The sequence below is a fragment of the Hyperolius riggenbachi genome, chromosome 2 (genome assembly GCF_040937935.1).
Source record: "Hyperolius riggenbachi isolate aHypRig1 chromosome 2, aHypRig1.pri, whole genome shotgun sequence".
In the NCBI taxonomy this organism is placed as follows: Eukaryota; Metazoa; Chordata; class Amphibia; order Anura; family Hyperoliidae; genus Hyperolius; species Hyperolius riggenbachi.
The window spans coordinates 405,295,076-405,319,379 of NC_090647.1; positions in this window are offsets into that span (position 1 = coordinate 405,295,076).

A 24,304-nucleotide genomic window follows, 5' to 3' on the forward strand; every position below is an offset into this window, starting at 1 on the left:
GGATAGTTTTATTGATACTGTACACCGGCAGTGCCCGGCTATAAAATTGACAGCAAATTGGGACACGCAACAATTACCCTTCCTTGATGTTTTAGTCTGTTACAATAATGGGGTTATATCCACCGATCTGTATACCAAGCCGACGGACAGGAATTCCATCCTCCACTATGGGAGTTTCCACCCTGGTGGGGTGAGGGATGGGATTCCTGGAGGTCAATTTTCTAGAGTGGACAGGATTGTGAGTGAGCCTGAAAGATGTGCCGACCGTAAGAATGAACTCAGTGCGAAATTTCAATCTAGAGGTTACCCTATGGAGGTCTTGGGTGATAGAAAACGTTTTCGCGGGCGTCGTCTGAAGGGGGTACCGCGTATACCCTTTGTTTCCACCTACAACACTTGTAGTGATGTGGTGGCAAGGACGGTACGTAGGCATTGGCACTTGTTAAGGGATGGTTTCCCTACAGTGCCTGAATTTAGGTTTCCTCCCATGATGTCGTTTCGCCGTGCGCCTACACTGCGTGATAAATTGCGAGTTAAGTCGGCACCTCAATTTCAGCCTCATGTGACAAGAACTGGGATGTTCCCCTGCCTGTCCTGCCATATGTGCAATAGTGTTATACGAGGTAACACCTTTTTACATCCCACTTTGGGCACTGTGTATCATATCAGGGGACATTACACATGTGATTCTAACCATGTTGTATATTTATTGAAATGTCCATGTAGCTTTATATATATTGGTATGACTACACAGTGTCTGAAGGTGAGGATTTCTGCACATAAATCAGCCATTAGAAATGGCACGGCAGGACAGGCAGTGGCAGAGCATTTCACGTCATGCGGGCACAGTGTTTCCCAGCTTAGAGTTATGGCGATAGATGGGGTTCCACCGAATTGGAGGGGAGGTGATAGAACCAAGGAACTTTTACGCAGGGAGGCGGGCTGGATCAGGCGTATGGATGCCATGGGAAGGGCAGGGCTCAATCGTGAGCTTGACCTGGGGTTCTGTATTTGAATTGTGGTTACCTGACTGTGTACTTCTGTTATATATTGTGTATAGTTGGCACTTCGTGGTTTTAATATGTTTATTTTGTTTTAATTTCAGATCATCAGAGGACGCATATGGAGTGCAGGAGGTGGCCCCCTTTAACCACGCAGCAGTATGGTGAGTGCTGCAGATTGTATATACTTGTTATGTGTTTATGTTGCCATGGCGACATTTTCCGCTGTAGCACCACCTACTGTGATGATGCGTGGGCTGTGTTGAGCTGAGTGACGGCTGGGGCGCACAGGATTGGCTTAGGTCTTACAGCTGACCAGATCATGTGACTCTGTCACATGACGCGGATGTTATACCGCTTGTCTCCGTGGATGGAGGCGGCGGTTATGTAGCGATGATGCGCCCGTTCTGCCCTCACGATGGCTGCCTACAGCGGGGACCCCTTCTGCTCACCTGATTGGTGAGTTGATTTTTGAATTATGCAGTATCTATTGGTCCATTTTGGACGTATCAGTCTCCCATCAGGTCCTCCTTTGTGCGCTCCTGGGGATTGGTCTGAGGCTTCACCAGAGGGGTGGGTCTTGTCCTATATATGCATGTTTTTCATATTAGGTGTTTTATATGACCATTTTACAACTTGAAAAAGGCCAGAGGAGGCCGAAACAACTGTTTGTTGTTGGAGTCATGTCTGCATCAATAAAACCTTGAAAGAGCTATACTTACCTTGTGTGGTGCCGGTCCTTTGAGGAATACCCACTTATAACTCATAAAACAAACACTCAGGGTAGGAACACACTAGGCAGAAACGCTAGCGTTGTGAAAAACGCAGTAGAAAAAGCACATAATGCAAGTCAATGGGCCACATAGAAAAACACATATGTTTGCATTCTGTAATGTGCGTTTTTTTCAAATGCAGGACTTGCTGCATATTTTTCCAGAATGCATCTAAAAAGCACATAATGAATATCAACGGTGACGCAGAGGTATTGCGTTTTAGTGAGTTTTTGAAAGCTTTTTTTAAAAAAACAACAACAATTGTTAGGATGTGTTCCTGCTTCATGTTGACTTCCTAGTGATTAGCATAAAATACGAATCAAAAATGCATAGAAAATGCATACAAAACGCATATACGATTTATATATGTGAACCACAAACACATTAAAATGCAAGCAAAATGCACGTGCGGAACAAAAACGCAAAATGGAAACGCACTGAAAACGCACAAGTGCTTATGCAGCAAAACTCTAACTTTCATGCATGGCCTAGTGAGTTCTAACCCCCACAGCCAAGTGTATCACCGGTAGTTAAATATCGTCCTGAATTATTATATAAACATCAGAATAGTTGTAGTTCCCACTTATAACCAATAACAAACACTCACGGCCATTCGTATCACTAGTAATTAAATATGAGTCTGAGAGCCCTTTCACAGGTGCAGTGCACTATTTTTACCACACCCCACTGCGTTGCAGAGACTTTCATAGTTCTCATAAGCTGTGTTGTAACATCACTGTAACATCACTATAGGGTGGAGGCCCCTCTGGAGATACCTAGCAGACTGTTCTATGATGTTTTTTCTTCCTTTTTTTGCTTTTTCCGTGAGTGTCTGGATCATAGTGGCGATCAAATCTGATGGTGTGTTGGTGTGTGAAGAAGTTTGAAGAAAACTGACGAAATTTGTCTGTACAGTGAGAACTATATGGGTAGCGCACCTTATATATAAACTGACACATATGAATACTGGCCTGTAAGTATTGACACTGATAAATGACAAAGCCATGATGCGGATTGTGATTAAGGTTAGGTTTTATTCTTATTATCCTTTCTTAAAAGTACTGAAGACGATCTTCTTGATGAAGATACCCCACCAACAACTACAGGTGTGGACATTACTGACCCTTCATCACAGAATACTAGTGCAACATCTGTGCATGAAAAGAGGAAAACACCCCTATGCACTCCTCATCCACTCAGTTCACACCCCATGTACCCGTAATGTATCACACAGGAGGAGACAAAGCTTTCAGCTCAGAAGATGTCTAGGTCTGGATATGACCACAAAATGATCTGATCCATTGAGAAGGCAGTATTCCATATGGAGAAAAAATAAAAAAAAACCTTTGAAACATTGACTGGGCCCTGTACTCAGTTCCTCCTCAGTCTAGTACCATCTCTTTAAAAAATCCCAGATGATAAATTGTTGCTAGCCAAACGTGATGTCATTGAGATTGTAAACAAATATCTGACACCAGAACCAGCAAAGGAAACCCAAGACACATATTATGGCCATACTCATATGGGCCCACTTTAAAATCCATACAGATACCCACTACAGCCACCTTATTATAGTCAACCTGTATATGAGCCTCACAATTACTCATTGCCACTATGCAATATTATGCTCCTAGGGCTGCACGCCGCCTACTATCCAACCATCCCACCACCTATGCCTCCAAGACCATCAAGTCCACAAGAACCCTCTCCTGACACACCAGTGTATACAGATCTTAGTGGTCAAGGTAGTGGTCCCAACAAGCCACAACAACACTTACCTGATAGTGAGACAAACTGCATCTCACCATTATTGTATGTTGTTGACGAAATATAATGTGGCTTCCTTCCAGCTACTAGTTATGATGGTTTAATTTCCTGTTTATAGTTTCTTTTGTAAAGATTTGCCTGTTCTTTTTTATATTTGACCACAAAGTGGTTATTTTTATTACACTGTACCTTAGTGTTATTGGAAGTGTCTGTGTAGGACAGATAGGCCACCTCAACACTGTACTTGTCCTTACAAGCCTGGGACACAATTTCTGCCTCCGGGAGATAATCCAAGCTGTTGAAAAAAAAAATATATTTACATTTGTGAAGTGCAGCACTTTAATTTTGCAGGTACAAATGTACCAGTGCATATTCAACATATTTTGGTTACATGATTAAAAAAATGGCATAATTCTAAAAAAAATTGGGCCAGTTATTGCCAAAATTAAAAAAAACTAAATAAAAAAAACAGGTCTTCTCTTTGTTCAAAGATAAGATAAGATAAGATGTTGACTTCCCTCGTGATTAGCATTAAATGCATATCAAAAATACATAGAAAATGCATACAATACCAAGGCCAGCCTTAGTTTTTCCAACGTCCTGAGCGAGACTTGACTTCCTTTGCAGGTTGATGCATTGTTGAATGGTTGATCAATGTGGCTTAAACATGCTTAGAAGTGTGGGTATAGTGGGCGCAAAGTGTTTGCCTATAGCTGTTGCTAAGGTCATTGGTGGTGACATTTGAGTAAAACCATATATATGAAGGTAAAAATGGCTTTAAAGGGGCAATATATACCTTAAACATGGTATTACAGAAATACATGCCCAAAAAAATTGAAACTCACCTGGCTATATTCATCCTGGTGTAAGCAAAGAATTTCTGTGGATGAGCACGGAAAGCCTGGTCAATGGACTGAAATTGACCCTTCCAATCTCTGGTCACATTCATGGGATGCACCCAGTCCCAAGGAGGCCTGGACCTTCTCCTCATGAAACCAACAGCACACAAAAGAACAACCAACTCTTCCTCCATCGCTATACTCCTGTAACAACTGCTGGTTTGGCGGCTGCGGACAGGCAGGGTGTATCCGCAGCCGCCTTTGTTCCATGTACTCAGGCCTCGTTTGTCCCCTCGGCGTCTAGCACGCCGAAAGCGGTGCTGTCTGCTGCTCATAGGGTCTCTGTCTCGCGCGGGTGCGCGCGGAGACAGGACCTTTATGCGAGTAGAAGGTGCGTCAGCTGACCTGCCGGTCGGCTGACGTCATGGGTGACTCTCGCCGCTCGGATTGGCTGATTCCGAGGTGGGAGCGGCTGAGAGCCTTCCTCTGCTTCATAAGACTTCGTTCTCCATTCGCAAACTGTCTGCTGTCGTGAATACTTTCTGTTAGCACTCAGACCTTAAACTAGTATCCGGTGTTCTTTGATCTGGGAGGAAACCAGGGATTTCACACAAAGACTAGGATTATTGTCAAATTGTTATTATTGATTACCTGTGTATGATTCTGGCTATACTCTGACCTTGCATTTGCCTATCGTTTCTGTACCTCTGCCTATCTGACTAGTTGCTGAACCTCTGCCTGATTACTCACTACTCTTCTGCCTTACGATTCTGTACTGATATACCTCTCTGTTGCCGAACCGTGCCTGCCTGACCTCTCTACTCATCAGTGGGCCCTTGCCACTGGTGAGGTGTTATATTTATATACCCACCAGCTTCTCTGGTGAGGTATCGCTATCTTTCCTTAGTGACTGATAGTACCTTACCAGCTCCTCTGGAAAGGTCTGGTTAAAATATACAGTCACTTTCACTGCTAGTGCCTTGCCAGCTCCTCTGGTATGGACTAGTTATACTATTTCTGTACTCTCACTGTTAGTACCTTTCCAGCTAGTCTGGAAAGGTGTGATCAAACTATACAGTCTCTTGTACTGTTAGTGCCTTGCCAGCTCCTCTGGTAAGGTCTAGCAAAACTATTGAGTTACGGTTGCCCCAAGCACTATTCACACAGTATCCTTGCTACTATACCAGTATTATTGGTGATTCTGCAGATCACCACATAATCAGGTATAGTGTCTGCATTATTGGTGATACTACAGATCACCTAATAATCAGACATCCGTTACAACTCCTCTCTAAAACCCACAAAGCATTGCAGGTAACACTCCCCTTATATAACCTGCCCATTACAATCATTATATTATTATGTATGTTAATTACAATTATTTAGAACAAGGACTCTTTAAATTTAGCCAAAATATATCAGAAAAATGCAAAATGTCCCACACAAAAACCCGTACAAAAAGCTATGTAGCATTTAACTTCTCTAGTGAAATAAATCTGTCAGGTACCTTCCTCCTTTTTATGATTTATTTTACATCATAAGTGGTATTATTCTTCCACGCTGTATTTAGGCCAAAAAGCTGAAATTCTTCCAGGGTTTATAATGCCGCAAAAAATCGCATGATACTCAGATTTCAAACTGCAAGGGCATACAATCAAAATGTTGATATTAGACTGCCTCCTGCAGCTGTTCGATCCAGTCAACTTCTCTTAAAATGTTCCTCTTCTGTGTTGTCTCACTGCTAATGCTTTTAGCTAGATTAGTCTAATAATCCAGCGTCCTCAAGCTATGTAGCAGTCAACTTCTCCGGTAAAATACATCGGTCAAGTACCTTCCTTATTTTTAGGAAATGCTGCATGAGCGCTCTTTTTCTTCCATGCTTCATCAAGGCCAAAAAGCTGACATTCTTCAAGGTTGGATTTTACCACAAAAAATCGCACGATACTCGAATTTCAAATTGGAAGGGCATACAATCAACATATTGACATTAATTAAAAGTGAAAAAGTAAGTTTACATGATAAATAGCTAAAACAGTGTCACCACTGCTGTAAAAAAGAATTGTAGCACAATCAAATTCTAAACCAGGTGTAAACTTACTCTTTCACTCTGTATGGCCTCCTCCTCCCCAATGCCATACCAGTCCTCTCCAGATAAGTAGTAATTTTTGGCACATTTATTATTCCACTTGGAATGGATGACCAAAAATTTTACCACATTTATTAACATTTTAACAAAAACATCAATCTTAGTTGTTGTTTTTTTAACCGATAAAAACAGTTGGGAATTATTATTCTAAAAAAAATATTAAAGGAGAGTCTACTCACATGACCTAAGCTATTTCTTCACCTAAATGTCTAAACAACTTCAATAACTGATCTCTTCCACCTTCTGTACCATGATTCATGTGACATAAAGCTGGTGTGTTTGTCATCTCAGAAGCGAATCCAAAGCTTTCATCCTTGGAGTCTCATCAAACTCAAAAAAAGGGAAGAAAAATAATACAATACAATACAATAACATTTGTAAAGTGCTTTTCTCCCATAGGACTCAAAGCACAAAAATATGCATCCGTTCTTCTAATTGGTTGCCAAAGTTCAGAGATTTCCTCCTGCAGCTGTTCCATCTAGCCAACTTCTCCTTAAAATGTTTTTCTCCTGTGTTGTCTCACTACCAATGCTTTTAGCTAGATCAGTCTAATAATCCAGCGTCCTCAAGCTATGTGGCATTTAACTTCTCCAGTGAAATAAATCTGTTAGGTACCTTCTTTCTTTTTATGATTCATATCAGAAGTGGTATTCTTCTTCCATGCTCCATTGAGGCCAAAAAGCTGAAATTCATCCAGGGTTTATAATAACGCCAAACATCGCACGATACTTAGATTTTAAACTGCGAGGGCATACAATCAAAATATTGATATTAGACTACCTCCTGCAGCTGTTCAATCCAGTCAATGTCTCTTAAAATGCTCCTCTTCTGTGTAGTGTCATTGCTAATCCATGTAACTAGATCAGTCAATTAATCAAGCATCCTCAAGCTATGTAGCATTTAACTTTTCCAGTGAAATAAATATGTCAGGTACCTTCCTTCTTTTTATGATTTAAATCATAAGTGGTATTCTTCTTCCATGCTCCATTGAAGCCAAATAGCTTGAATTATTTAAGGGTTTATAATAGCGTAAAAATTAGTATGATACTCAGATCTCAAACTGCAAGGGCATACAATCAAAATATTGATATTAGACTGCCTCCTGCAGCTGTTCGATCCAGTCAATTTCTCTTAAAATTTTCCTCTTCTGTGTTGTCTCACTGCTAATGCTTTCAGCTAGATCATTTGATTAATCCAGCATCCTCAAGCTATGTAGCATTTAACTTCTCCAGTGAAATATATCTGTCAGGTACCTTCCTCCTTTCTATGATTTACATCATAAGTGGTATTCTTCTTCCACGCTATAGTTAGGCCAAAATGCTGAAATTCTTCCAGGGTTTATAATAGCGCAAAAAATTGCATGATACTCAGATTTCAAACTGCAAGGGCATACAATCAAAATATTGATATTAGACTGCCTCCTGCAGCTGTTCGATCCAGTCAATTTCTCTTAAAATTTTCCTCTTCTGTGTTGTCTCACTGCTAATGCTTTCAGCTAGATCATTTGATTAATCCAGCATCCTCAAGCTATGTAGCATTTGACTTCTCCAGTGAAATATATCTGTCAGGTACCTTCCTCCTTTCTATGATTTACATCATAAGTGGTATTCTTCTTCCACGCTATAGTTAGGCCAAAATGCTGAAATTCTTTCAGGGTTTATAATAGCGCAAAAAATTGCATGATACTCAGATTTCAAACTGCAAGGGCATACAATCAAAATATTGATATTAGACTGCCTCCTGCAGCTGTTCGGTCCAGTCAACTTCTGTTAAAATGTTCCTCTTCTGTGTTGTCTCACTCCTAATGCTTTTAGCTAGATTAGTCTAATAATCCAGCGTCCTCAAGCTATGTAGCATCCAATTTCTCCGGTAAAATACATCGGTCAAGCACCTTCCTTATTTTTAGGAAATGCTGCATAAGTGCTCTTTTTCTTACACGCTTCATCAAGGCCAAAAAGCTGAAATTCTTCAAGGTTGGATTTTACCACAAAAATAAAATAAAAATCGCACGATACTCGGATTTTAAATTGCAAGGGCATACAATCAACATATTGACATTGATTAAAAGTGAAAAAGTAAGTTTACACGATAAATAGCAAAAACAGTGTCACCACTGCTGTAAAAAACAATAGTAGCACATTCAAATTGTAAACCAGATGTAAACGTACTCTTTCACTTTGTATGGCCTCCTCCCCTCCAATTCCATACCAGTCCCCTCCAGATAAGTAGTAATTTTTGGCACATTTATTATTCCACTTGGAATGGATGACCAAAAATGTTACCACATTTATTAACATTTTAACAAAAACCTCAATCTTAGTATTTTTTTTAAACCGATAAAAACAGTTGGGCATTATGATTCTAAAAAAAATATTGAAGGAGAGTCTACTCACATGACCTAGGCTATTTTTTGACCTAAATGCCTGAGCAACTTCAATAACTGACCTCTTCCACCTTCTGTACCATGATTAATGCGACATAAAGCTGGTGTGTTTGTCATCTCAGAAACAAATCCAAAGCTTTCATTCTTGGAGTCCCATCAAACGCCAAAATATCACTTTAACCACTCTGCGACCGCCTAATGCAGGATTGCAGGTGGCAGAGTGGCTTCCTCATTCCTTGCTCACGCCAGGTGGCATGATCTTGCCAGAATTGAGATTTGCAGGGAATGAGCGCTCGCTCGAGCACGCGTTCCCTTCTGTAAACAAAGCGGAGCTTCTTCATCAGCCTGTCAGTCACAATCGGAGCTGGTAAGCTGATTTAAAGACATAAACAGCTAATAAATATGTGTACAGTGCTGCAATCTAGTGCATCACTGTACAGAGGACAGCCCTGTCACTTAACTGCCCCCCCTAATGGCTGTAAAGATCGCAACAGCAATAAGAGACCACCCGAAGAAAGCTCTATTAGTGGGTAGAAAAGGAGGTAAAATTAATTTGGGTGCTAAGTTGTATGACTGAGCAATAAACCGTTAAAGTTGTAAAGTGTGGAAATGTAAACAATGGCCTGGTCACTGGGGGGGGTATAAACATGTGTTCCTCAGGTGCTTAACCTCCTTGCCGGTTATCCCGAGCTCAGCTCGGGGTAACCTGCGCAGGAGGATATCTCAGGCCCCGCTGGGCCGATTTGCATAATTTTTTTTTTGTTACAAGCAGCTAGCACTTTGCTAGCTGCTTGTAACTTCCAATCGCCGCCGCTCGCCGCCGATCCGCCGCAATCCGCCGCGCCGAGTCGCTCCCCCCCGCCCCAGAGCCCTGCGCTGCCTGGCCAATCAGTGCCAGGCAGCGTTGAGGGGCGGATCGGGATTCCCTATGACGTCCCGACATCCATGACGTCGGTGACGTCATCCCGCCCCGTCGCCATGGTGACCGGGGAAGCCCTGCAGGAAATCCCGTTCTCAACGGGATTCCCTGCATACTCTGATCGCCGAAGGCGATCGGAGTGGGTGGGGGGATGCCGCCGCTTTACGGCTATCATGTAGCGAGCCCTTGGCTCGCTACATGATTTAAAAAAAAAAAAAAAAATGTGCGGCGCTGCCTCCTTGCCGGATTTTTTAGACCGGCAAGGAGGTTAAAGGACCACTATCGTGAACATTGTAAAATTGAAAATACATGTAAACACATACAGATAGGAAGTAAATTTCTTCCAGAGTAAAATGAGCCCTTAATTACATTTCTCCTATATTGCTGTCACTTACAGTGGGTAGGAGAAATCTGGCAGAACCGACAGGTTTTGGACTAGCCCATCTCCTAGTGGTGGGTTGTTAAAAGCACTCAGGGAATGGCAGTTGCTCCGTCTAACTGCTTAAAAAGTGTGCAGCGAGCAGGGAGGCCAGAATCTTTATATAAATTATTTTTAAGGAGTGTTTTTAAAAGTTATAAAGGCCATGCTGAGAATCCCCCATGAAGAGATGGACTAGACCAAAACCTTTTGGTTCCGTCAAATTGTTACTACCTACTGTAAGTGACAGCAAGATGGGAGAAAAGTAATTTAGGGCTCATTTTCATCGGGGTAAAACGCACTTCTTATTTGTAAGTGTTTACATGTATTTTACATTTTTAAATTCTCTGCGATAGTGGTCCTTTAAGAACCACAAAGAAATCATTTTTAAAATCCTTAAGTTAAAGTAAAACCTGCTTCCTGGAGGTCTTCTTTAGTTTTGTGGCATGAGTGATGTACCTCGGGACAGGAAGAAAAAAAAACACACTAAAATTGATGACTTGGGCCACAGAACTGATCACGCATTTTTTTTTTAAGTAAGAGTCTTTTGGTTAATCCAGTTGGCAAAAATTAAACATTTTGCCAACAGGATTGTAAGCCCGCCCACCAGCGACAAGGTAGACTCTCTTCGGGCGGGGCCTACACTACACTATGCTGGCCTACTCTTATTGGTGCTAGTCACCCTGAAAGCTAAATTGATGACTTGGGCCACAGAACTGATCACGCATTTTTTTTTAAGTAAGAGTCTTTTGGTTAGGGTTAAATAGCTAAACACGATAAATAGCTAAAACAGTGTCACCACTGCTGTAAAAAAAATTGAAGCACATTCAAATTCTAAACCAGGTGTACACTTACTCTTTCACTTTGTATGGCCTCCTCCTCCCCAATGCCATACCAGTCCTCTCCAGATAAGTAGTAATTTTTGGCACATTCATTATTCCACTTGGAATGGATGACCAAAAATGTTACCAGATTTATTAACATTTTAACGAAAACCTCAATCTTAGTATTTTTTTTAAACTTATAAAAACAGTTGGGCATTATAATTCTAAAAAAAATATTGAAGGAGAGTCTACTCACGTGACCTAGGCTATTTCTTGACCTAAATGCCTGAGCAACTTCAATAAGTGATCTCTTTCACCTTCTGTACCATGATTAATGCGACATTAAGCTGGTGTGTTTGTCATCTCAGAAGCGAATCCAAAGCTTTCATTCTTGAAGTCCCATCAAACTCCAAAAAGAGGGAAGAAAAAAATGCATTGGTTCTTCTAATTGGTTGCCAAAGTTCAGAGACTTCCTCCTACAGCTGTTCCATCTAGTCAACCTCTCCTTAAAATGTTCTTCTCCTGTGTTGTCTCACTGCCAATGCTTTCAGCTAGATCAGTCGATTAATCCAGCATCCTCAACCTATGTAGCATTTAACTTCTCCAGTGAAATCTGTAAGGTACCTTCCTACTTTCTACGATTCACATCATAAGTAGTATTCTTCTTCCAAGCTCTATTGAGGCCAAAAAGCTTAAATTCTTCCAGGGTTTATAATAATGCAAAAAAAATAAAAAATCGCACAATACTAAGATTTCAAACTGCAAGGGCATACAATCAAAATATTGATATTAGACTGCCTCCTGCAGCTGTTCGATCCAGTCAACTTCTCTTAAAATGTTCCTCTACTTTGTTGTCTCACTGCTAATGCTTTCAGCTAGATTAGTCTAATAATCCAGCGTCCTCAAGCTATGTAGCATTTAACTTTTCCAGTGAAATAAATCTGTCAGGTACCTTCCTCCTTTTTTGTGATTTACATCATAAGTGGTATTCTTCTTCCACGCTCCATTTAGGCCAAAAAGCTTGAATTCTTCCAGGGTTTATAATAGCGCAAAAAAAATCGTATGATACTCAGATTTCAAACTGCAAGGGCATACAATCAAAATATTGATATTAGACTGCCTCCTGCAGCCGTTTGATCCAGTGAACTTCTCCTAAAATGTTCCTCTTCTGTGTTGTCTCACTGCTAATGCTTTCAGCTAGATCAGTCGATTAATTCAGCGTCCTCTAGCTATGTAGCATTTAACTTTTCCAGTGAAATAAATCTGTCAGGTACCTTCCTCCTTTTTGTGTTTTACGTCATAAGTGGTATTCTTCTTCCACGCTCCATTCAGGCCAAAAACTTGAATTCTTCCAGGGTATATAATAGCGCAAAAAATCGTATGATACTCAGATTTCAAACTGCAAGGGCATACAATCAAAATATTGATATTAGACTGCCTCCTGCAGCTGTTTGATCCAGTCAACTTCTCTTAAAATGTTCCTCTTCTGTGTTGTCTCACTGCTAATGCTTTCAGCTAGATTAGTCTAATAATCCAGCGTCCTCAAGCTATGTAGCATTCAATTTCTTTGGTAAAATACATTGGTCAAGTACCTTCCTTATTTTTAGGAAATGCTGCATAAGTGCTCTTTTTCTTCCACGCTTCATCAAGGCCAAAAAGCTGACATTCTTCAAGGTTGGATTTTACAGCAAAAAAATCGCACGGTACTCGGATTTCAAATTGCAAGGGCATACAATCAACATATTGACATTAATTAAAAGTGAAAAAGTAAATTTACATGATAAATAGCTAAAACAGTGTCACCACTGCTGTAAAAAAGAATTGTAGCACAATCAAATTCTAAACCAGGTGTAAACTTACTCTTTCACTCTGTATGGCCTCCTCCTCCCCAATGCGATACCAGTCCTCTCCAGATAAGTCATAATTTTTGGCACATTCATTATTCCACTTGGAATGGATGACCAAAAATTTGACAACATTTATTAACATTTTAACAAAAACATCAATCTTAGTTGTTGTTTTTTTAACCGATAAAAACAGTTGGGAATTATAATTCTAAAAAAAATATTAAAGGAGAGTCTACTCACATGACCTAAGCTATTTCTTCACCTAAATGTCTGAGCAACTTCAATAACTGATCTCTTCCACCTTCTGTACCATGATTCATGTGACATAAAGCTGGTGTGTTTGTCATCTCAGAAGCGAATCCAAAGCTTTTATCCTTGGAGTCCCATCAAACTCAAAAAAAAGGGAAGAAAAATAATACAATACAATACAATAACATTTGTAAAGCGCTTTTCTCCCATAGGACTCAAAGCACAAAAATATGCATCCGTTCTTCTAATTGGTTGCCAAAGTTCAGAGATTTCCTCCTGCAGCTGTTCCATCTAGCCAACTTCTCCTTAAAATGTTTTTCTCCTGTGTTGTCTCACTACCAATGCTTTTAGCTAGATCAGTCTAATAATCCAGCGTCCTCAAGCTATGTGGCATTTAACTTCTCCAGTGAAATAAATCTGTTAGGTACCTTCTTTCTTTTTATGATTCATATCAGAAGTGGTTTATAATAACGCCAAACATCGCACGATACTTAGATTTTAAACTGCGAGGGCATGCAATCAAAATATTGATATTAGACTACCTCCTGCAGCTGTTCAATCCAATGAATGGGCTCAATTCTGGTAGCGTTTAGTAAATAATGACCTCATGGAATTGGGTTTACCTCATGAGGGAAATCAACTTTTGAATTCTGGTAGTTTAAGTAAAGTTTTACCTCATATAATTTCATGAGGTAATTCATGTGGTAATTTTCTACTATAAATGTGTGGTAATTAGTAGTGAAATACCTCACACTTGAATTCTGAAGTGAAATAAGGTGCATGTTTGCATGTCTTTTGCCTTACATAATTAGACCTACCTCTACCACATGATAAATGCAGTGTTGTGATAGAATTGTGATATCGGTCACATAACATGGAGCCTTTTCAGCTTGTTCTTTGTTCCGACCTCCCCCTCCCGACCCCCAGCCTCTTAGGGCCCGTTCTCACCTGAGCGGGAATCGCGCGATTCCCACTCACGGCAAACTGCTAGCGGTTTAGCAAAAACCGCTACACAATGTAGCGAGTGACAGCGGTTTGCCGGCGACAAGCGTTCCGCGATTAGCGACCGTGAATAGCGTGCAAAGCACGCTAATCGCGATCGCTCCAAAACCGCCGCAGTGTCCAGTGATTTTTCCACGCTAATCGCGGGAAAATCACTCCCGCAAAACGCCGGCGGTAATCGCCGGCGTTCTGCGATTACAAGTGTGAACGGGCCCTAAAAGTGCTCCGAAAAAACCCACAAAGTAAGTAGCGGTGTTATTCACAGAGATTAGGTCCGACCAGATACATTTTAGATAAAATAATCAAGTAGTTACATGCCTCATGATAATTCATCAAGTAGTCAAATGGCAGGAAATTTTCCGACAAAATGCAAATTGGCGGCAGATATCCCCACAAAATGCAATTAGATTGGCGGCAGATACCCCCACAAAATGCAGTCAGATTGGCGGCAGATATCCCCACAAAATGCAATTCGATTGGCGGCAGATATACCCACAAAGGAAATTAGATTGGCGGCAGATTTCCTCACAAATGCAACGAGATTGGCAGCAGATATCCCCACAAATGCGATGAGATTGGCAGCAGATTTCCCCACAAATGCGATGAGATTCGCAGATTTCCCCACAAATGCGACGAGATTGGCAGCCGATTTCCCCACAAATGCAACGAGATTGGCAGCAGATTTCCCCACAAATGCAACGAGATTGGCAGCAGATTTCCCCACAAATGCAACGAGATTGGCAGCAGATTTCCCCACAAATGCGACAAGATTGGCAGCAGATTTTCCCACTAAAAGGATGAGATTGGCAGCAGATTTCCCCACAAATGCGACGAGATTGGCGGCAGATCACTGCCGGGCTGCCGTTCACAATACCGGGGTAAGCGGCTTAATGACGTCATCAAGCCGCGTCCCCAGTACGGTAAACAGTAGCCCTGAGCTGAACAGTGGAGGGTGCGCTATCAACGCTGGAAAGCCATGACAGTGAGTAGTCTTGCGGATGCCCATCCCACAGCACATAAGGCAGGGGTCCCCAACCTTTTCCGCCCCGGGGACCACTTTCTGGCCAAATTTTTCTCCGGGGACCTGGGGGGGAGCGCCTGGGTGTTTTGCACGACCTAGTGCGCAGCGGGTTATGGAGGAGAGGGGGGCTGGGGTGTGGCGGCATAGCTAGCATAGTTGCCCCAGTATAGGGAGTTTAGTTGCCCCAGAATAGCTAGTATAGTGCCCCAGTATAGCTAGTATAGTCCCCAGTATATAGCTAGTGTGGTGCCCAGTATATAGCTAGTATAGTGCCCCAGTATATAGCTAGTATAGTGCCCCAGTATATAGCTAGTATAGTGCCCCAGTATGTAGCTAGTATAGTGCCCCAGTATGTAGCTAGTATAGTGCCCCAGTATATAGCTAGTATAGTGCCCCAGTATAGCTAGTATAGTCCCCAGTATATAGCTAGTGTGGTGCCCAGTATATAGCTAGTATAGTGCCCCAGAATATAGCTAGTATAGTGCCCCAGTATATAGCTAGTATAGTGCCCCAGTATGTAGCTAGTATAGTGCCCCAGTATGTAGCTAGTATAGTGCCCCAGTATATAGCTAGTATAGTGCCCCAGTATATAGCTAGTATAGTGCCCCAGTATATAGCTAGTATAGTGCCCCAGTATGTAGCTAGTATAGTGCCCCGACCCCCCTCATCTGATCATCTGACCCGACCCCCCCCCCCCCCCGCGGCACCCGGAGGGACAATCCGTATGCATCCCCTTGCAGCGCTAAGAAGCATTGGTGCTACTACTCACCATTAAGGCACGCTCCTGCGTTCACGAGGCATCCTCCTTCTCCTCCTCCGTACTGCTCCGGCTGTTTACTGTACCCGGGACGCGGCTTGATGACATCATTAAGCCGCGTCCCCGGTACGGTAAACAGCTGGAGCTATACGGAGGAGGAAAAGGAGGATGCCCGGTCAACGCAGGAGCGTGCCTTAATGGTGAGTAGTAGCACCAATGCTTCTTAGCGCTGCAAGGGGATGCATACGGATTGTCCCTCAGGGAGTCCGGGTGCAGCGGGAGGGTGTCGGGAGGGGGGTCTGGAAGAGTATGACAGGCCGGGCTCAGGAGGGGGGTCGGGGTTGAATATGACAGGCTGGGATCGGGAGGGGGGTGGACGGAGCAAAATGACAGGCTGGGGTCTGGAGGGGGATCGGGGAGCAGTATAAGAGGCAACTGTCGGGAAAATACCTCATTGTTTACCGAGTGAAAAGCACTCGGTGAAGCATGTTTTCCCCCTGTGTCGCTAATTTACCGACTATAAGCAACAGGCAGGAAAATGTACAAGAATTCAAAAAAAATAAAAAAATAACGAATGAGGTATTTTCCCGACTGATGCTTTTATCACCTCCCACAGCTACCAGAATTGAGCCCAATGTCTCTTAAAATGCTCCTCTTCTGTGTAGTGTCATTGCTAATCCATGTAACTAGATCAGTCAATTAATCAAGCATCCTCAAGCTATGTAGCATTTAACTTTTCCAGTGAAATAAATATGTCAGGTACCTTCCTCCTTTTTATGATTTAAATCATAAGTGGTATTCTTCTTCCATGCTATAGTTAGGCCAAAATGCTGAAATTCTTCCAGGGTTTATAATAGCGCAAAAAATTGCATGATACTCAGATTTCAAACTGCAAGGGCATACAATCAAAATATTGATATTAGACTGCCTCCTGCAGCTGTTCGGTCCAGTCAACTTCTGTTAAAATGTTCCTCCTTTGTGTTGTCTCACTCCTAATGCTTTTTGCTAGATTAGTCTAATAGTCCAGCGTCCTCAAGCTATGTAGCATTCAATTTCTCCGGTAAAATACAACGGTCAAGCACCTTCCTTATTTTTAGGAAATGCTGCATAAGTGCTGTTTTTCTTCCACGCTTCATCAAGGCCAAAAAGCTGAAATTCTTCAAGGTTGGATTTTACCGCAAAAATAAAATAAAAATCGCACGATACTCGGATTTTAAATTGCAAGGGCATACAATCAACATATTGACATTAATTAAAAGTGAAAAAGTAAGTTTACACGATAAATAGCAAAAACAGTGTCACCACTGCTGTAAAAAACAATAGTAGCACATTCAAATTGTAAACCAGATGTAAACTTACTCTTTCACTTTGTATGGCCTCCTCCCCCCCAATTCCATACCAGTCCCCTCCAAATAAGTAGTAATTTTTGGCACATTTATTATTCCACTTGGAATGGATGACCAAAAATGTTACCACATTTATTAACATTTTAACAAAAACCTCAATCTTAGTATTTTTTTTAAACCGATAAAAACAGTTGGGCATTATGATTCTAAAAAAAATATTGAAGGAGAGCCTACTCACATGACCTAGGCTATTCATTGACCTAAATGCCTGAGCAACTTCAATAACTGACCTCTTCCACCTTCTGTACCATGATTAATGCGACATAAAGCTGGTGTGTTTGTCATCTCAGAAACAAATCCAAAGCTTTCATTCTTGGAGTCCCATCAAACGCCAAAATATCACTTTAACCACTCTGCGACCGCCTAACGCAGGATTGCAGGTGGCAGAGTGGCTTCCTCATTCCTTGCTCACGCCAGGTGGCATGATCTTGCCAGAATTGAGATTTGCAGGGAATGAGCGCTCACTCGAGCACGCGTTCCCTGCTGTAAACAAAGCGGAGCTTCTGCATCAACCTGTCAGTCACAATCGGAGCTGGTAAGCTGATTTAAAGACATAAACAGCTAATAAATATGTGTACAGTGCTGCAATCTAGTGCATCACTGTACAGAGGACAGCCCTGTCACTTAACTGCCCCCCCTAATGGCTGTAAAGATCGCAACAGCAATCAGAGACCACCCAAAGAAAGCTCTATTAGTGGGTAGAAAAGGAGGTAAAATTAATTTGGGTGCTAAGTTGTATGACTGAGCAATAAACCGTTAAAGTTGTAAAGTGTGGAAATGTAAACAACGGCCTGGTCACTGGGGGGTATAAACATGTGTTCCTCAGGTGCTTAAAGGACCACTATCGTGAACAATGTAAAATTTAAAATACGTGTAAACACATACAGATAGGAAGTACATTTCTTCCAGAGTAAAATGAGCCCTTAATTACATTTCTCCTATATTGCTGTCACTTACAGTGGGTAGGAGAAATCTGGCAGAACCGACAGGTTTTGGACTAGCCCATCTCCTAGTGGTGGGTTGTTAAAAGCACTCAGGGAATGGCAGTTGCTCCGTCTAACTGCTTAAAAAGTGTGCAGCGAGCAGGGAGGCCAGAATCTTTATATAAATTATTTTTAAGGAGTGTCTTTAAAAGTTATAAAGGCCATGCTGAGAATCCCCCATGAAAAGATGGACTATTAGACTAATCTAGCTAAAAGCAAGATTTTTTTTAACCGATAAAAACAGTTGGGAATTATAATTCTAAAAAAATATTAAAGGAGAGTCTACTCACATGACCTAGGCTATTTCTTCACCTAAATGTCTGAGCAACTTCAATAACTGATCTCTTCCACCTTCTGTACCATGATTCATGTGACATAAAGCTGGTGTGTTTGTCATCTCAGAAGCGAATCCAAAGCTTTCATCCTTGGAGTCCCATCAAACTCAAAAAAGAGGGAAGAAAAATAATACAATACAATACAATAACATTTGTAAAGCGCTTTTCTCCCATAGGACTCAAAGCACAAAAATATGCATCCGTTCTTCTAATTGGTTGCCAAAGTTCAGAGATTTTCTCCTGCAGCTGTTCCATCTAGCCAACTTCTCCTTAAAATGTTTTTCTCCTGTGTTGTCTCACTACCAATGCTTTTAGCTAGATCAGTCTAATAATCCAGCGTCCTCAGGCTATGTGGCATTTAACTTCTCCAGTGAAATAAATCTGTTAGGTACCTTCTTTCTTTTTATGATTCATATCAGAGGTGGTATTCTTCTTCCATGCTCCATTGAGGCCAAAAAGCTGAAATTCATCCAGGGTTTATAATAACGCCAAACATCGCACGATACTTAGATTTCAAACTGCAAGGGCATACAATCAAAATATTGATATTAGACTACCTCCTGCAGCTGTTCAATCCAGTCAATGTCTCTTAAAATGCTCCTCTTCTGTGTAGTGTCATTGTTAATCCATGTAACTAGATCAGTCAATTAATCAAGCATCCTCAAGCTATGTAGCATTTAACTTTTCCAGTGAAATAAATATGTCAGGTACCTTCCTCCTTTTTATGATTTAAATCATAAGTGGTATTTTTCTTCCATGCTCCATTTAAGCCAAATAGCTTCAATTATTTAAGGGTTTATAAAAGCGTAAAAATTAGTATGATACTCAGATCTCAAACTGCAAGGGCATACAATCAAAATATTGATATTAGACTGCCTCCTGCAGCTGTTCGATCCAGTCAATTTCTCTTAAAAATTTCCTCTTCTGTGTTGTCTCACTGCTAATGATCTCAGCTAGATCATTTGATTAATCCAGCATCCTCAAGCTATGTAGCATTTAACTTCTCCAGTGAAATAGATCTGTCAGGTACCTTCCTCCTTTTTATGATTTACATCATAAGTGGTATTCTTCTTCCACGCTATAGTTAGGCCAAAATGCTGAAATTCTTCCAGGGTTTCTAATAGCGCAAAAAATTGCATGATACTCAGATTTCAAACTGCAAGGGCATACATTCAAAATATTGATATTAGACTGCCTCCTGCAGCTGTTCGGTCCAGTCAACTTCTGTTAAAATGTTCCTCCTTTGTGTTGTCTCACTCCTAATGCTTTTTGCTAGATTAGTCTAATAGTCCAGCGTCCTCAAGCTATGTAGCATTCAATTTCTCCGGTAAAATACATCGGTCAAGCACCTTCCTTATTTTTAGGAAATGCTGCATAAGTGCTCTTTTTCTTCCACGCTTTATCAAGGCCAAAAAGCTGAAATTCTTCAAGGTTGGATTTTACCGCAAAAATAAAATAAAAATCGCACGATACTCGGATTTTAAATTGCAAGGACATGCAATCAACATATTGACATTAATTAAAAGTGAAAAGTAAGTTTACACGATAAATAGCAAAAACAGTGTCACCACTGCTGTAAAAAACAATAGTAGCACATTCAAATTGTAAACCAGATGTAAACTTACTCTTTCACTTTGTATGGCCGCATCCCCCCCCCCAATTCAATACCAGTCTCCTCCAGATAAGTAGTAATTTTTGGCACATTTATTATTCCACTTGGAATGGATGACCAAAAATGTTACCACATTTATTAACTTTTTAACAAAAACCTCAAGCTTAGTATTTTTTTTAAACCGATAAAAACAGTTGGGCATTATGATTCTAAAAAAAATATTGAAGGAGAAACTACTCACATGACCTAGGCTATTTCTTGACCTAAATGCCTGAGCAACTTCAATAACTGACCTCTTCCACCTTCTGTACCATGATTAATGCGACATAAAGCTGGTGTGTTTGTTATCTCAGAAACAAATCCAAAGCATTCATTCTTGGAGTCCCATCAAACGCCAAAATATCACTTTAACCACTCTGCGACCGCCTAACGCAGGATTGCAGGTGGCAGAGTGGCTTCCTCATTCCTTGCTCACGCCAGGTGGCATGATCTTGCCAGAATTGAGATTTGCAGGGAATGAGCGCTCGCTCGAGCACGCGTTCCCTGCTGTAAACAAAGCGGAGCTTCTTCATCAGCCTGTCAGTCACAATCTGAGCTGGTAAGCTGATTTAAAGACATAAACAGCTAATAAATATGTGTACAGTGCTGCAATCTAGTGCATCACTGTACAGAGGACAGCCCTGTCACTTAACTGTCCCCCCCTAATGGCTGTAAAGATCGCAACAGCAATCAGAGACCACCCAAAGAAAGCTCTATTAGTGGGTAGAAAAGGAGGTAAAATGAATTTGGGTGCTAAGTTGTATGACTGAGCAATAAACCGTTAAAGTTGTAAAGTGTGGAAATGTAAACAATGGCCTGGTCACTGGGGGGTATAAACATGTGTTCCTCAGGTGCTTAAAGGACCACTATCGTGAACATTGTAAAATTGTAAATACATGTAAACACATACAGATAGGAAGTACATTTCTTCCAGAGTAAAATGAGCCCTTAATTACATTTCTCCTATGTTGCTGTCACTTACAGTGGGTAGGAGAAATCTGGCAGAACCGACAGGTTTTGGACTAGCCCATCTCCTAGTGGTGGGTTGTTAAAAGCACTCAGGGAATGGCAGTTGCTCCGTCTAACTGCTTAAAAAGTGTGCAGCGAGCAGGGAGGCCAGAATCTTTATATAAATTATTTTTAAGGAGTGTCTTTAAAAGTTATAAAGGCCATGCTGAGAATCCCCCATGAAGAGATGGACTATTAGACTAATCTAGCTAAAAGCATTAGGAGTGAGACAACACAGAAGAGGAACATTTTAACATAAGTTGACTGGACCGAACAGCTGCAGGAGGCAGTCTAATATCAATATTTTGATTGTATGCCCTTGCAGTTTGAAATCTGAGTATCATGCAATTTTTTGCGCTATTATAAACCCTAAATGAGCCCTACATTACTTTTAAATTCTCTGCGATAGTGGTCCTTTAAGAACCACAAAGAAATCATTTTTAAAATCCTTAAGTTAAAGTAAAACCTGCTTCCTGGAGGTCTTCTTTAGTTTTGTGGCCTGAGTGATGTACCTTGGGACAGGAAGAAAAAAAACACACTAAAATTGATGACTTGGGCCACAGAACTGATCACGCATTTTTTTTAAGTAAGAGTCTTTTGGTTAATCCAGTTGGTAAAAATTAAACATTTTGCCAACAGGATTGTAAGCCCGCCCACCAGCGACAAGGTAGACTCTCTTCGGGCGGGGCCACCACTACACTATGCTGGCCTACTCTTATTGGTGCTAGTCACCCTGAAAGCTAAATTGATGACTTGGGCCACAGAACTGATCACGCATTTTTTTTTAAGTAAGAGTCTTTTGGTTAGGGTTAAATAGCTAAACACGATAAATAGCTAAAACAGTGTCACCACTGCTGTAAAAAAAAATTGTAGCACATTCAAATTCTAAACCAGGTGTACACTTACTCTTTCACTTTGTATGGCCTCCTCCTCCCCAATGCCATACCAGTCCTCTCCAGATAAGTAGTAATTTTTGGCACATTCATTACTCCACTTGGAATGGATGACCAAAAATGCTACCAGATTTATTAACATTTTAACGAAAACCTCAATCTTAGTATTTTTTTTTAAAACTTAAAAAAAACAGTTGGGCATTATAATTCTAAAAAAAATATTGAAGGAGAGTCTACTCACGTGACCTAGGCTATTTCTTGACCTAAATGCCTGAGCAACTTCAATAAGTGACCTCTTCCACCTTCTGTACCATGATTAATGTGACATTAAGCTGGTGTGTTTGTCATCTCAGAAGCGAATCCAAAGCTTTCATTCTTGAAGTCCCATCAAACTCCAAAAAGAGGGAAGAAAAAAATGCATTGATTCTTCTAATTGGTTGCCAAAGTTCAGAGACTTCCTCCTACAGCTGTTCCATCTAGTCAACCTCTCCTTAAAATGTTCTTCTCCTGTGTTGTCTCACTGCCAATGCTTTCAGCTAGATCAGTCGATTAATCCAGCATCCTCAACCTATGTAGCATTTAACTTCTCCAGTGAAATCTGTAAGGTACCTTCCTACTTTCTACGATTCACATCATAAGTAGTATTCTTCTTCCAAGCTCTATTGAGGCCAAAAAGCTTAAATTCTTCCAGGGTTTATAATAATGCAAAAAAAAATAAAAAATCGCACAATACTCAGATTTCAAACTGCAAGGGCATACAATCAAAATATTGATATTAGACTGCCTCCTGCAGCTGTTCGATCCAGTCAACTTCTCTTAAAATGTTCCTTTTCTGTGTTGTCTCACTGCTAATGCTTTCAAATAGATTAGTCTAATAATCCAGCGTCCTCAAGCTATGTAGCATTTAACTTTTCCAGTGAAATAAATCTGTCAGGTACCTTCCTCCTTTTTTGTGATTTACATCATAAGTGGTATTCTTCTTCCACGCTCCATTTAGGCCAAAAAGCTTGAATTCTTCCAGAGTTTATAATAGCGCAAAAAAAATCGTATGATACTCAGATTTCAAACTGCAAGGGCATACAATCAAAATATTGATATTAGACTGCCTCCTGCAGCTGTTTGATCCAGTGAACTTCTCTTAAAATGTTCCTCTTCTGTGTTGTCTCACTGCTAATGCTTTCAGCTAGATCAGTCGATTAATTCAGCGTCCTCTAGCTATGTAGCATTTAACTTTTCCAGTGAAATAAATATGTCAGGTACCTTCCTCCTTTTTATGATTTAAATCATAAGTGGTATTTTTCTTCCATGCTCCATTTAAGCCAAATAGCTTCAATTATTTATGGGTTTATAAAAGCGTAAAAATTAGTATGATACTCAGATCTCAAACTGCAAGGGCATACAATCAAAATATTGATATTAGACTGCCTCCTGCAGCTGTTCGATCCAGTCAATTTCTCTTAAAAATTTCCTCTTCTGTGTTGTCTCACTGCTAATGCTCTCAGCTAGATCATTTGATTAATCCAGCATCCTCAAGCTATGTAGCATTTAACTTCTCCAGTGAAATAGATCTGTCAGGTACCTTCCTCCTTTTTATGATTTACATCATAAGTGGTATTCTTCTTCCACGCTATAGTTAGGCCAAAATGCTGAAATTCTTCCAGGGTTTCTAATAGCGCAAAAAATTGCATGATACTCAGATTTCAAACTGCAAGGGCATACAATCAAAATATTGATATTAGACTGCCTCCTGCAGCTGTTCGGTCCAGTCAACTTCTGTTAAAATGTTTCTCCTTTGTGTTGTCTCACTCCTAATGCTTTTTGCTAGATTAGTCTAATAGTCCAGCGTCCTCAAGCTATGTAGCATTCAATTTCTCCGGTAAAATACATCGGTCAAGCACCTTCCTTATTTTTAGGAAATGCTGCATAGGTGCTCTTTTTCTTCCACGCTTCATCAAGGCCAAAAAGCTGAAATTCTTCAAGGTTGGATTTTACCGCAAAAATAAAATAAAAATCGCACGATACTCGGATTTTAAATTGCAAGGGCATACAATCAACATATTGACATTAATTAAAAGTGAAAAA